The following is a 13,405-nucleotide window of genomic DNA, read 5'->3' as shown; positions in this document are numbered from 1 at the left end:
ATTCTGGTCTTATTCCATGTATATTTCATTTGTAAGTCTAGGTTGTGACCAAGTTCAGGCACTGGTCGAGTTCATGCGGGATATTGGGGTCTGGCTTCAGATATGTAGATTTACTGGCAAGACTGTGTAGGGTCTGCAGGGCAGACTATCGGTCTATATGTCAACCAGAAGCCACAGTTATAAATTACAGGCAACATTATCTGAATCTGCCTTGGTGCACTATCCATTGACCCATTCACCCTCCAAGTTATGCCTATCGACTGTAGACTTGTGTGGAAAATTGTAATTGTCCAACGGAAGACAGTTCAGCAAAAGTGAACATTAGAGAAGTTCAGCAAGGTAACTTGGTATTGCCATGACCCGGATTCGAACCGGGGTTGCTGCGGCCACAACGCAGAGTACTAACCACTATACGATCATGGCTTATGTGCAATAGCTTTAAATATGTTGGAAACGTTTAGGATCTTCAGCAAGTGCACTTGCAGACCATGAAAGAATATTGAAATGTTTGTGGAACTATCCGATGACTGTGCAGATCTGATGATCCCAAAGACCTGAGGTGAGACAACATTGAAGAAACGTTTTTCTTTATTGACAGTGTCACTTCTTTTGTGGCTTACTTCTTTTTCGGTTCCCAGCTTGGCACAACGTGCATACTGTATCGTATCAACATTAAGCATCAACGCACAGGTGAGGTGGATGAGAGGTTAAGGTGATGCATTGCTAATCCGTTGTCCTTTTCACGCATGGGTCCACATCCCATCCTTGTTGAAGGGTACCGTCAGATTGTTGAATCTAAAAACTCTATTTGTTGCTGAAGCTTGCCTTCCGGACTACTTCCTCAACCGGCGCTCAATTCACTGACGGGCAGTTTATTACTTTGTGCGAAATAGCATTTAAGCAGGTTTTCGACCCAAGTGCGTTAACCTGTGTTTGCAGCAGCGTAATTGTATAGATGCATTCGTTGTGCATGCGTCTACGTAAACCAGGGATGGGCAAACTTTTGACTTGCGTGCCGAATTGGGTTCTAAATTTGGACCGGGAGGCCGAACCAGGAGCAGATGGATGTAGTGTTTGAGTGAAGATTCAAGATTCAAGAGTTTTTATTCGCCATGTTTGAGCGTGCCAAACAAGGAATTTGACTTCGGTGAATCACACCCTCTGTTCAACATTTAGGTGACTAACAACACTCAGGACATGTGAAAAATGGCAAATATTCTCAAACATCCCCTGATCTTAAACTCACAAAAGGGCAAGGAAAAACTCAAAACTCCAGCTAGGGGAAATGAGAAACCTTGAGAAGAGACCACAGGTGGGAAAGTCCATCTTCCAGGATGACCAGGCTGCAATGCATGCAGAGAGGACACATAGTACAAACAGTGTCGACAAATTCAAAAAAGGTGCGGAGAGCAGGATGTTATTGCACAGTAAGAGTGGTGTGAGTTCATCAGAGCAACAGCCTGGAAGAAGAAGCTGTCTCTGTGTCTGCTGGTTTTGGCGTACCGAGCTCTGTAACGCCGTCCGGAGGGGAGTAGTTCAAACCTGGGTGAGAAGGGTCTGTAGAGATGTTCCTTGCACGCTTCCTGGTCCTGGACAGGTACAAGATGGGAGGATGATTCCAATGATATTTTCTGCAGTCCTGATTGTCCGTTGCAGTCTGTGCTTGTCTTGTTTGGAGGCCGATCCAAACCAGACAGTGATGGAGGTGCAGAGGACAGACTGGATGATGGCAGTGTAGAAGGTCTTCAGAAGCTCTCGCGGCAGGTTGAACTTCTTGAGCTGTCTCAGGAAGTACAGCCTCTGCTGGGCCTTCTTCCGGACAGAGTCTATGTGGCCCGTCCATTTCAGGTCCCGAGAGATTGTGGTTCCCAGGAACTTGAAGGTGTCTGTAGAGAGAATAGTATTACTGCGGATAGTGAGGGGTAAAAGTGGTGAAGGGTCTCGCCTGAAATCCACTGTCATCTCCACGGTCTTGAGCGGGTTCAGCCCCAGATGGTTTTGGCTGCACCAGTGGACCAGGCGCTCCACCTCCTACGCAGTCTCATCACCATCCTGGATCAGTCCAATGAGAATGGTGTCGTCTGCATACTTCAGGAGCTTCACAGGAGAGTCACCTGAGGAGAAATCATTGGTGTAGAGAGAAAAGAGCAGTGGGGAGAGGACGCACCCCTGAGGGGCTCCAGTATTGGTGGTCCGGTTGTCAGATGTGATGCCCCCCAGCCTCACACGCTGTCTCCTGTTGGTCAGGAAGCTGGTGATCCACTGACAGGCGGAGGAAGGCACGCGAGCTGGATGAGCTTCCGTTGGAGGATGTCAGGAGCAATGGTGTTGAACGCCGAGCTGAAGTCCACGAAGAGGATCCTGGCATACGTTCCTGGGGTGTCCAGGTGGTGCAGGATGTAGTGCAGTCCCATGTTGACCGCATCATCCACTGACCTGTTAGCCCGGTAGGCAAACTGGAGGGGGTCAAGCAGGGGGCCCGTGACCTCTTTCAGGTGGTTCAGCACTAACCTCTCGAAAGATTTCATGACCACAGATGTCAGTGCGACGGGTCTATAGTCATTCAAACCTGTGATGGCGGGATTCTTGGCCACTGGAACGATGGTGGAGCTCTTGAAGCACGAGGGCACCTCACACAGCTCCAGAGAACAATTGAAGATCCGTGCAAAGGTGGGCGCCAGCTGCTCAGCGCAGACTTTCAAGCAGGAAGGTGACACGCCGTCTGGGCCCGGTGCCTTCCTGGTCTTTTGTCTCCATAACATCTGGCGCACTCCCTCCTCGCGGATCTGGAGTGCGGGCGCGGCCTCTGCAAGAGAGAGAGTGGGTGACAACGATGATAGACGTGTTGACAGAGCAGTTGTGGGGAGAGGTGAGTATGTATATTGTGCTGCAGGAAGTCCCGTTGTGTGGGAGGACCGAACAAACCTGCAGTAGAACTTTGACATGAAAGCAAATCCATTTGTATCATAAAAGGACTTTTGACTTGTGATCTGGCGCTCCCTGTGAAGAGTTTGCATGTTCTCCCCGTGCCTGCGTGGGTTTTCCTCCCACATCACAAAAACATGCTTGGTCAGCCGATTGAGTACTCGCAATTGCCCATAGGTGTGAGTGCAAGTGCGAATGATTGTTTGTCTCTGTGTGCCCCGCAATTTGCTGGCAACCAGTTACAACGTGTCCCCCACCTACTGCCCAATGAGTGCTGGGATAGGCTCCAGCACCCCCACGAACCCCCCCACCCCCCTCGGTACACATAATGGATGGAATTCAATGGAGATCAGTTTAGGGCCTGAAGAGGGAGCAACAGCAATGTGTGCATACTCTTATTAGTTTATACAAAGTGATATACTTCATCATATCAATCAATGTGTAAATAATTTATCCAAACATAGTTGCTCAATCAGAGCACAGACACAGCACACAGAGCTTTGTGACTTTCACTTACACATAGGCAGAGAGCACAGACACGGTACACAGAGCTCAGTTAAGTTCCATGACACATAGTCACAAAACATTCAGTGGATAACTGGATATTCAAGTGATAACAGAACAGATGTCTACCCTATAAGGACATGTTTTTCCTTCCCTCCCATTCCCTTCCGAGTTCCTGCTTTTGGTCAGTATAAAGCCTTCTGATCTGGAGTGTGACATTGTTGTTTCATCTGCTGAAGTGCCTTGTGCACTGACCGCCAGTAAACAACCCAAAATCTTGCAATTAAAGAACCACCTGTTACTCCACATCTTTGTTTTCCTTGCGCAACGACGGACATCTTTAACAAAATGCAACAGGCTGTTTTAGCTAAGCCTCGGCCGAGGTTCAATTCCCCGACGCTGTGTCTATTTCTTTATGTTAAAAAGAGTAAGCGGGAGTAAGCAGCAAAGAGAATCTTTGCTGCATATGTTGGTTGCAGTTCTGGGTGACTGTAAACTTAGGGCTGGGTGTTCTTGAGACACTAGGATTTTGCTGTTGATCTGACACAAAAAGAGGAACACTTCCCTTTCCGGATGGTTATATTGCCCAGTTTTCAAAGCCACAGACATGTCAAGTTATTGTCAGACCACTCCATTACTCCGTTTTTCTCCTCTTATTTATTGGGTTATTTGTTTATTTATTATTAATTCATCACTCTTATTATTTATTGTTTGTGCCTTCTTGTTTTTATTTTGTGTCGTTTACTTGTATGTCTATCGTGTGCTATGTCTCGTCACCGTGGGATAGAGGAAACGTAATTTGGGTTTCTTTGTGTGTCTTAACATGTGAAGAGATTGACAATAAAGCAGACTTTGACTTTGACTTTACAGTGTTGCTCACAGAGACAGCATCCAGCACCAATGTCTGCCTAATCTTGCCTGATGGTTCACCAATGTATTTATGCATGATTAACATTACACATAGAAAAAAACCTTGTCAAAATGTTTTTACTCCAGAATTGTGGATATGTGATGTGACGTAAAGGCATCAGACAATTATGACAGCATAATACCTCACTCTCAAGCTCCTGGTTAGGACCGACCCTCTCTCACAGCGACACCATCCAGCACCAACGCCTGCCCAATTCTGCCAACACCAAAACCCCTGCATAAATTGTAATAATAATAATACCTTCAATTTATATAGCGCTTTTCAATGACCCAAAGACGCTTTACAGGGAACAAAAAGGGGGGCGTATGGGTGGGGGGGAGAGACAATAGGATATAGTTAATAACAGGACATCGGTCAGCAGTGCGAAGGAGATGGATGGAGGAGCAGGAGGGGCGGGAGCAGAGGTTGTTGAAGTTGGCAGTACGGGCCTTTGTACGGGAGGTGGGGGTGACGGAGGGTTGGTAGTCCAAAAAGAGGAGATGGGTGAGCCATCGGGGAAGTGCCGGTCCGGATGTAGCGACGACGGCGAAGCATCCCAGCCTCGTGTGGAAGCAGCAGTGGACCAGGTGGTGATGCCCGTCGACCTCGACTGCACCCACTCGAACGGCAGGCCCCAACGCACCACGGCGGCACACAGCAGAGCCACGGTTGGCGAGCCCGCAGGGAGTGGAGCCCGTCGCCCGAGACTGCCGGACGGAAGGCCAGAGAGCCAGGCCAGAGCTGCCGTCGAGTCCACAGCAGGCGGCCACAGGCTCAGACTCGGGAGGCAGGAGGGTCCGGTGGTGGTTTTGGCCAGTTGGCTGTTGGCTAGCTGGCTAACGTAGCTGGTAGTCCGAGGGAGAGGAAACAGATAGGTGAGAGCGGAGCTGCAGGAATGCGAAGTGGACTGAAGACAACACGAGAAAAGTAAAAGAAGAGACGGGTGCACTGAAAACGGGAAAACGAAAAACAAGTAACAGACACGGTCCGGGACAGAAGCGGCAGTCAACAAATCTGACGCCAGCGTGCTCTATCCCGGAAGACAACAGACGGTGGGGGGAGCTAATTGATCAGATAGCAATAAGCTGCAGTCTTTTTAAATTGTGCATTTAAACTCCTGTATGCCAGCCGCCTTCCCCTCGAAGCTCCAACATCCTCCCCCGATACCAGCCCCAGGTGTCGGGCCTAAGTAAACACCTATAACCAGTGATGGTGTAGTATGTTTTTATTCTGAGACTATCGGTCTATATGTCAACCAGAAGCCACAGTTTTAAATTACAGGCAACATTATCTGAATCTGCCTTGGTGCACTATCCATTGACCCATTCACCCTCCAAGTTATGCCTATCGATTGTAGACAAGTGTGTGGAAAATTGTAATTGTCCAACGGAAGACAGTTCAACAACAGTGAACAGCAGAGAAGTTCAGCAAGGTAATTTGGTATTGCCATGACCCGGATTTGAACCGGGGTTTCTGCGGCCACAACGCAGAGTACTAACCACTATACGATCATGGCCTACATACAATAGCTTTAAATATGTTGGAAACGTTTAAGATCTTCAGCAAGTGCACATTGGCAGACCATGAAAGAATATTGAAATGTTTGTGGAACTATCCGATGACTGTGCAGATCTGATGATCCCAAAGACCTGAGGTGAGACAACATTGAAAAAACGTTTTTCTTTATTGACAGTGTCACTTCTTTTGTGGCTTACTTCTTTTTCGGTTCCCAGCTTGGCACAACGTCCATACTGTATCGTATCAACATAAAACATCAACGCACAGGTGAGGTGGCCGAGAGGTTAAGGCAGGGGTGGGCAAACTACGGCCCGCGGGGCACATCCGGCCCACGGGACCGTTTAATCCGGCCCGCAAACCCTGAATAAATTGTATTATTAAAAGATTTTTTGGTCATATTGCCTGCAATGACTGCGTTTCCCCAGTAGATGGGGAAGCGCTCGCCTGCGCATTTACTACCAGAAGCCGTGTACTCAGTAGTACGGACATGGCGCACTCGCGCTCTATTTGTATCAGCCCCAAATTTAGAGCGTGGGCTGTGACGACGGCGTTCTTGCAATTCGCGCGCTGAGCTTTCAGATACCGTTTTACGCTAAAGCCACCCACAAACCTTCCCCTGGAATCCTTCCATTAAAATGAGTGGCCCGAAGAAAAGAAGTAAGTAAAAAAAGAGTGACCAATTTGGCTCGACGTTCCCGACGTCCTCACCTCTGTTACCAGATGTTTGTGAGTTAAACCGTGTTGCAGTTTTGATTACTTTATTTGGATGTATGCTTTCACCGATTCTTCAAGATGATACATTTGGTCAGAATGTTTGCCGTTTGATGTGATCTCATAAGATAAACATCTTTCATTAATCTGACCTGCAGGCACTGAAGTGATGGAGACTGTTATTCATAAAAACAGTGTCGTATTTTATGAGAACCACCGATAGCAGTTTTTTAGTGATTTTTTTTTTAATGCTGTTAATAAATGCATTTGTCTTCAAAAAACTTGTTTGGAATATCCATGCTTTACTACCTACTAAAGGCCAAAATCTTTTATGCAATGACCTTTACAGGTCGCTTATATTACTTCACACAAACACTACGTCCATCTGCTCCTGGTTCGGCCCTCCGGTCCAAATCTAGAACCCAGTTCGGCCCGCGAGTCAAAAAGTTTGCCCACCCCTGGGTTAAGGTGATGCATTGCTAATCCGTTGTCCTTTTCACGCATGGGTCCACATCCCATCCTTGTTGAAGGGTGCTGTCAGATTGTTGAATCTAAAAACTCTATTTGTTGCTGAAGCTTGCCTTCCGGACTACTTCCTCAACCGGTGCTCAATTCACTGACGTGCAGTTTATTACTTGGTGCGAAATAGCATTGAAGCAGGTTTTCGACCCAAGTGCGTTAACCTGTGTTTGCAGCAGCGTAATTGTATAGATGCATTCATTGTACATGCGTCTAAACCAGGGATGGGCAAACTTTTGACTTGCGTGCCGAATTGGGTTCTAAATTTGGACCGGGGGGCCGAACCAGGAGCAGATGGATGTAGTGTTTGAGTGAAGATTCAAGAGTTTTTATTCGCCATGTTTGAGCGTGCCAAACAAGGAATTTGACTCCGGTAAAGTGAAGTAATATAAATGATATAAATATAAATGCAAATGATATAAATATACATGTAAAGGTCATTGCATAAAAGGTTTTGGCATTTAGTAGGTAGTAAAGCATGGATATTCGAAAAAAAAGCTTTTTGAAAACAAATGCATTTATTAATTAAAAGCATTAAAAAAAATGTCATAAAAAAACTACTATCAGTGACTCTCATTAAACACGACACTGTTATTTTGAATAACCGTTTCCATCACTTCAGCGGCTGCAGGTCAGATTTATGAAAGATGTTTATTCATTTTATGAGGCAAAATCACATAAAACGGCAAACATTCTGACCAAATACATCATCTTGAAGAATCAGTGAAAGAATACATCTAAAAAAAGTACCGTATTTTTCAGACAATAAGTCAAAATTTTTTTCATAGTTTGGGTGGGGGGGTGGGCGACTTATACTCAGGAGTGACTTATATGTGAAATTATTCACAAATTTTCAAAATTCAAAAATGAGTAGCAAGGGATTATTGTAATTTGAACTGCAACTGACACGCCATTGTTTACATAAAGGACAAGGGATTTGATCACGGGATTTAATGACTTGGAGTGACAGAGATTGTTTGATAAAATTGTTGTTTATAATTATATGGGCCTGTGGAATAATTTGGACTGCAATTTATGACGAGTCCGACGTCAGCAGCGCAGCGCTCACGCGGCGTTGTTTACATAAAGGACGAAAATTTTGATCGATGGATTTAATGATTTGGAGTGACACAGATGTATACTTTATACTGTGTGCCGGAAATGGAGAGTAATTGGTCACACTTTTGAAGAGTGTAGTAATGGCAGAAAGTGCAATCTCTGTGGAGAAACTGATCATCTCTACAGAAAGTGCCCAAAGTCTTTTGCCAACAAACTGAAGGCCGGGAGAAAAATTACACAGGTGAAGGAAAATGATGGTAACAAATACCGTTTTTTTCCGTGTATAGTGCGCCCCCATGTATAGTACGCACCCCTAAAAATGGCATGCTGATGCTGGAAAAAAGCTTGTACCCATGTATAATACGCACCCAATTTTTATGAATTTTTTTAATTTTTTTTTTTTTTTTTTTTTTTAAGTCCCAATGATCGTCACACACGCAGGGAGGCAATGGGTCCCATTTTCATAGTCTTTGGTATGGTCTTAACTAGGCTGGATGTAATTTTTTTTGTTGACGTTGATTTCTCCGACTGCCCGTAAACGCACCACCGCGCACGGGAAAGAGGCGGCTCTGTATGGGAGAGACGTTGAAGAGGAATAAAAACACCCTTGGAAACCAAAACTTGCCCCTCGTCGTGACTCGGAGCCAAGTCAAGTCAAGTCAAGTTTATTTGTATAGCCCTAAATCACAAGCAGTCTCAAAGGGCTTCACATAGACAGAAATTGACAATTATTCTCAAAGCATCCCCTGATCTTAAGCTCCCAAAAGGGCAAGGAAAAACTTAAAAACCCCTAGCAGGGGGAAAATGAGAAACCTTGAGAAGGGACCACAGATGGAAGGATCCCCCTTTCAGGATCACCAGGTTGAAATGGATGCAGAGAGGGCACAAATGATACAACATGAAAATCAATTAAATAAAAAGTGGATGTCCATGTCACAGCAGAGGGCTGCCGAAAGGAGCCCTCAATTGTCCTGGCAGTGCTCTTCGAGGAGGTTGAGCTGCAGTTCCCCTATCCTGAATTGGCCACGAGAATCCAGATAGCCGCTGTCAGCATGGGTACCACCTAACCACCTCCCCGGCCGGGGAGGGGGGAGGGAGGGGGTGGAGAGGGAGAGAAAACAAACTCCAGCCGAATCGGCCACTACAGGTTAGTTAAAGGCCATGTCATAGAAATGTGTCTTTAAACGTGTCTTAAATGTTTCTACTGAGGTAGCAGTCCTAATATCCATTGGTAGGGCATTCCAAAGCTCTGGAGCCCGAATAGAAAATGCTCTAGAGCCTGCAGACATTTTCTTAGCCCTCGGTGTCGCTAAAAGGGTAGCGTTTTGCGAACGAAGGTTACGAGACGGAACATAAGGAACAACTAGGTCGACGAGATATGAAGGCGCTAAGCCATGCAGCGATTTATAGGTTAATAGAAGAACCTTGAAGTCACATCTTAAATGGACCGGAAGCCAATGTAAGTTGGCTAGTATTGGGGTAATGTGATCAAATTTTCTTGTCCGAGAGAGCAGCCTTGCAGCGGCATTTTGTACTAACTGTAGACTTTTGATGCGGGACTTAGGAAGACCCGAAAATAGTACATTACAGTAGTCCAGGCGCGACGTGACGAACGCATGTATAATAGTTTCCGCATCACCGGTCGAAAGGATCGGACGAATCTTTGCAACAAATGTTTCGGATTTGTGTAGGGTACATTGTGAGACAGCAAACGAGCAGGTGATCGAGCAAGCCTTGTCTGATACGAGAGCATTGCGGTCGCATGGAGCGTGTTTGAAGTGAACAGCAGAGAAGAAAGGAACAAGGCAAAGTGTTGTGAAATAAAATGCACAGAACGGATGCGCAAGACACGTCAGCTATACAAAGAGCGAGAGTTGTTTTCTTCCTATTAGTTTCAATTCACAGTTTAATTAGCAGTTTCAATCAGCAAATAACAAAATGCGTATTACAGGTAATATTTTATTTCACAACACTTTGCCTTGTTCCTTTGGTGTTAAGACTAAAACACAAAGGCGCTCTTTAAGCAATGCGACAGTGAGCGCCCGGCGCGCTGCGGTTGCGCGACCGCACCAAATTAAGCTCCCTGCGCAGTGCGCACTGAGGTCCACTTAAATTTTAGAAAGTACATCAGGACATTAAAAATATCTTCTAAATTTCAGCGACGGCTCTGTCACACTAATCGACCAGCGCGGTGCAGTTGGGCGGTCGGCGGCGCGCTACGGTTGAGCGTTCTCTCTCGCGCTCTCTCCCTCGCTCTCTCTCGCTCTCGCACACACGCAAACCGGATATCATACGGAGGCCGCCATTACAGATGCGCAGAACGGATGCGCAAGACACGTCAGCTATATAAAGAGCGAGAGTTCAGTTTTCTACCTAAATCCGTATTACAGGTAATATTTTATTTCACAACACTTTGCCTTGTTCCTTTCTTCTCTGCTGTTCACTTCAAACACGCTCCATACGACTGCAATGCTCTTGTATCAGACGCTCGCTCGATCACCTGCTAGTTTGCTGTCTGTCACAATGTACCCTACACAAATCCGAAACATTTGTTGCGGCTCCGAGTCACGGCGAGGGGCAAGTTTTGGTTTCCAAGGGTGTTTTTATTCCTCTTCAACGTCTCTCCCATACAGAGCCGCCTCTTTCCCGTGCGCGGTGGTGCGTTTACGGGCAGTCGGAGAAATCAACGCCAACAAAATAAATTACATCCAGCCTAGTTAAGACCATACCAAAGACTATAAAAATGGGACCCATTGCCTCCCTGCGTGTGTGACGATCATTGGGACTTAAAAAAAAAAAAAATAATAATTAAAAATTTTTTTGTACCCATGTATAATGCGCACCCCTGATTTTAGGACAATAAATTAGTTAAATTTTGCGCACTATACACGGAAAAAAACGGTATTTTGGAAACAAAAGCTAAAAGACTCACATCTGAACAGTCCTCTGAATCGCTGTCGACGTCAGAGGAGAGAGGAAAGCCTGGGAGCCCAGATAGTGAGCTGGATGAGTCCAGAGTATTCCCTTCCGACTCACCAAATGAAATCTCCTTTTTAAATATATGCCTACAATCGACACCCAAAAGCCGCAATACCATGAATTTAAGGTTGAGGGAGAGAACGTCACCAGACGCAACCAGGAGAGGTCGCCGGCGGCCAAGCTCTGCCTGTGGTACCGCAATAAGGGAGTTACTGTCAAAAGAAATAACTTAACAAATATGAGACCCACTTCACTGGTTCTTTTATCTCAAACAAAAGAACCAATGAAGTGATTAACAAGTAAAAACAAAATGAACTTAGTACAACAAATATGAGACCCTCTATAGGAGTATTATACTAATGACACGAACCCTATTAACCATCAATGTTAGAAGTGTATAATCCAAGATTAGAGCACTCAGTGTCTTATCCTCCTTAAAAACCCTCAAGGCCCATATGATTTTAATTAAAAAATGCGGCATACCCTTTTTATTTAATATTATTTTATTATTAGTAATTATTATTTATTTATTATTAGTAATAAATAACCCCCGAATTCTTTTAAACAGGAGCATAGTGGTGAAGCACTGCTAGCAAACCTAACATTACTCGGTCACGAATTTAACCTTTTAAATATTTATGGTTTTATTGACAAACATGATAGATATGAGCTCTTTGAAAGCCTGTAGTCTCACATGCTGGGTCACGCACCACTAATTCTGGGAGGGGATTTTAACAGTATCTTAAGCAGAAGTGACAGAAAAGGAGCCAGGGAAGATTTTTAAAATTGAAAAAAACATCTCTTTTAATACAAGACGTATCAAAGTCAAAGTCTGCTTTATTGTCAACGTCTTCACATGCCGAGACATACAAAGAGATCGAAATTACGTTTTCTCTATCCCACGGTGACAAGACATATTACACGATAGACATACAAGTAAACGACGCAATATAAAAAACAAGAAGGCACAAACAATAAATAATAAGAGTAATAATAAATAATAAATAAACAGATAACACAACAAATAAGAGCCAGTGTGCATACAGACAGTAAAAGTACAGGACGCTACGCAGAACGGGGGAGCGAGTTCAGGATCCTAACAGCCTGGAGTATGAAAATGTTTGAGAGTCTGGTGGTGCGGGAGCGCAGGCTTCTGTACCTCTTCCCAGAGGGCAGAAGCTCAAACAAAGAGTGAGCGGGTTGACTCACATCACTCACAATCGTGGTCGCCTTGCGGGTGAGATGGGAGGTGTAAATGTCCTTCAAGGAGGGGAGCGAAGCACCAGCAATCTTACCAGCCGTGTTCACTATGCGCTGCAGGGCTTTCAAGTTGTAGTCAGTGCAGCCGCCACCCCAAACAGCAATACAGCTGGAGAGGACGCTCTCAATGGTGCCGCGGTAAAATGTAGTCATGACGGCCGGAGGAGCGCTCGCTCGCCTGAGTTTCCGCAGGAAGTACAGGCGGCGCTGGCCTTTCTTTGCCAGTGATGCGGTGTTGGTGGACCAGGAGAGGTCCTCACTGATGTGCACCCCCAGGAACTTGGCGCTGCTCACTCTCTCCACCACAGCACCGTCGATGGTCAGCGTCAGGTGTTGGGTGTGACCCTTACGGAAGTCCACAACAATCTCCTTGGACTTGTAGACGTTCAGCAGGAGGTTGTTGTCCCTGCACCACGTGGCCAGAAGGTCAACCTCCAGCCTGTATTGAGTCTCGTCTCCCTTGGTGATGAGACCCACCAGAGTCGTGTCGTCAGCAAACTTCACGATACGGTTGTCGCTGTAGGTTGCAGTGCAGTCATGCGTCAGGAGGGTGAAGAGCAGCGGACTGAGCACGCAGCCTTGGGGGGCCCCCGTGCTCAGCGTGATGCTGGTGGACATTTTGTCGCCAACACGTACTACCTGTGGCCTCTGACAGAGGAAGTCCAGTAGCCAGTTGCAGAGGTAGGTACTGAGGCCCAGCGCGTCAAGTTTGCTGATGAGGCGTTGTGGCACAATGGTGTTGAAGGCAGAGCTGAAGTCCACAAACAGCAATCTCACATACAAGTCCCTTCTCTCCAGGTGGGTGAGGGCCGAGCAGATGGCATCCTCAGAGGACCGTTTGGCTCGGTACGCAAACTGGAAGAGGTCAATGGTGGGGGGGAGAACGGATCGGATGTGCTCCATGACAAGCCGCTCAAAGCACTTCATGATGATGGGCATAAGTGCCACGGGGCGGTAGTCATTGAAGCAGGACGGAGCGGGTTTCTTCGGCACAGGTACGATGGTGGCAGCTTTGAAACA

General features: G+C 46.1%; 2 non-coding genes across 2 annotated transcripts; both read right to left on the bottom strand.

The window, feature by feature from the left end:
• Positions 1-351: 351 nt before the first annotated feature.
• Positions 352-423, bottom strand: trnah-gug (transfer RNA histidin (anticodon GUG)). The gene has a single exon. It is a non-coding gene; the product is annotated as a tRNA-His (tRNA).
• Positions 424-5,783: 5,360 nt separating this feature from the next.
• Positions 5,784-5,855, bottom strand: trnah-gug (transfer RNA histidin (anticodon GUG)). The gene has a single exon. It is a non-coding gene; the product is annotated as a tRNA-His (tRNA).
• Between the last annotated feature and the right edge of the window lie 7,550 nt (positions 5,856-13,405).

Source organism: Syngnathus typhle, linkage group LG4 (assembly GCF_033458585.1).
Source record: "Syngnathus typhle isolate RoL2023-S1 ecotype Sweden linkage group LG4, RoL_Styp_1.0, whole genome shotgun sequence".
In the NCBI taxonomy this organism is placed as follows: Eukaryota; Metazoa; Chordata; class Actinopteri; order Syngnathiformes; family Syngnathidae; genus Syngnathus; species Syngnathus typhle.
Note: the sequence above shows the minus strand (reverse complement) of the source record. Positions and strands in the feature narration are given on the sequence as shown.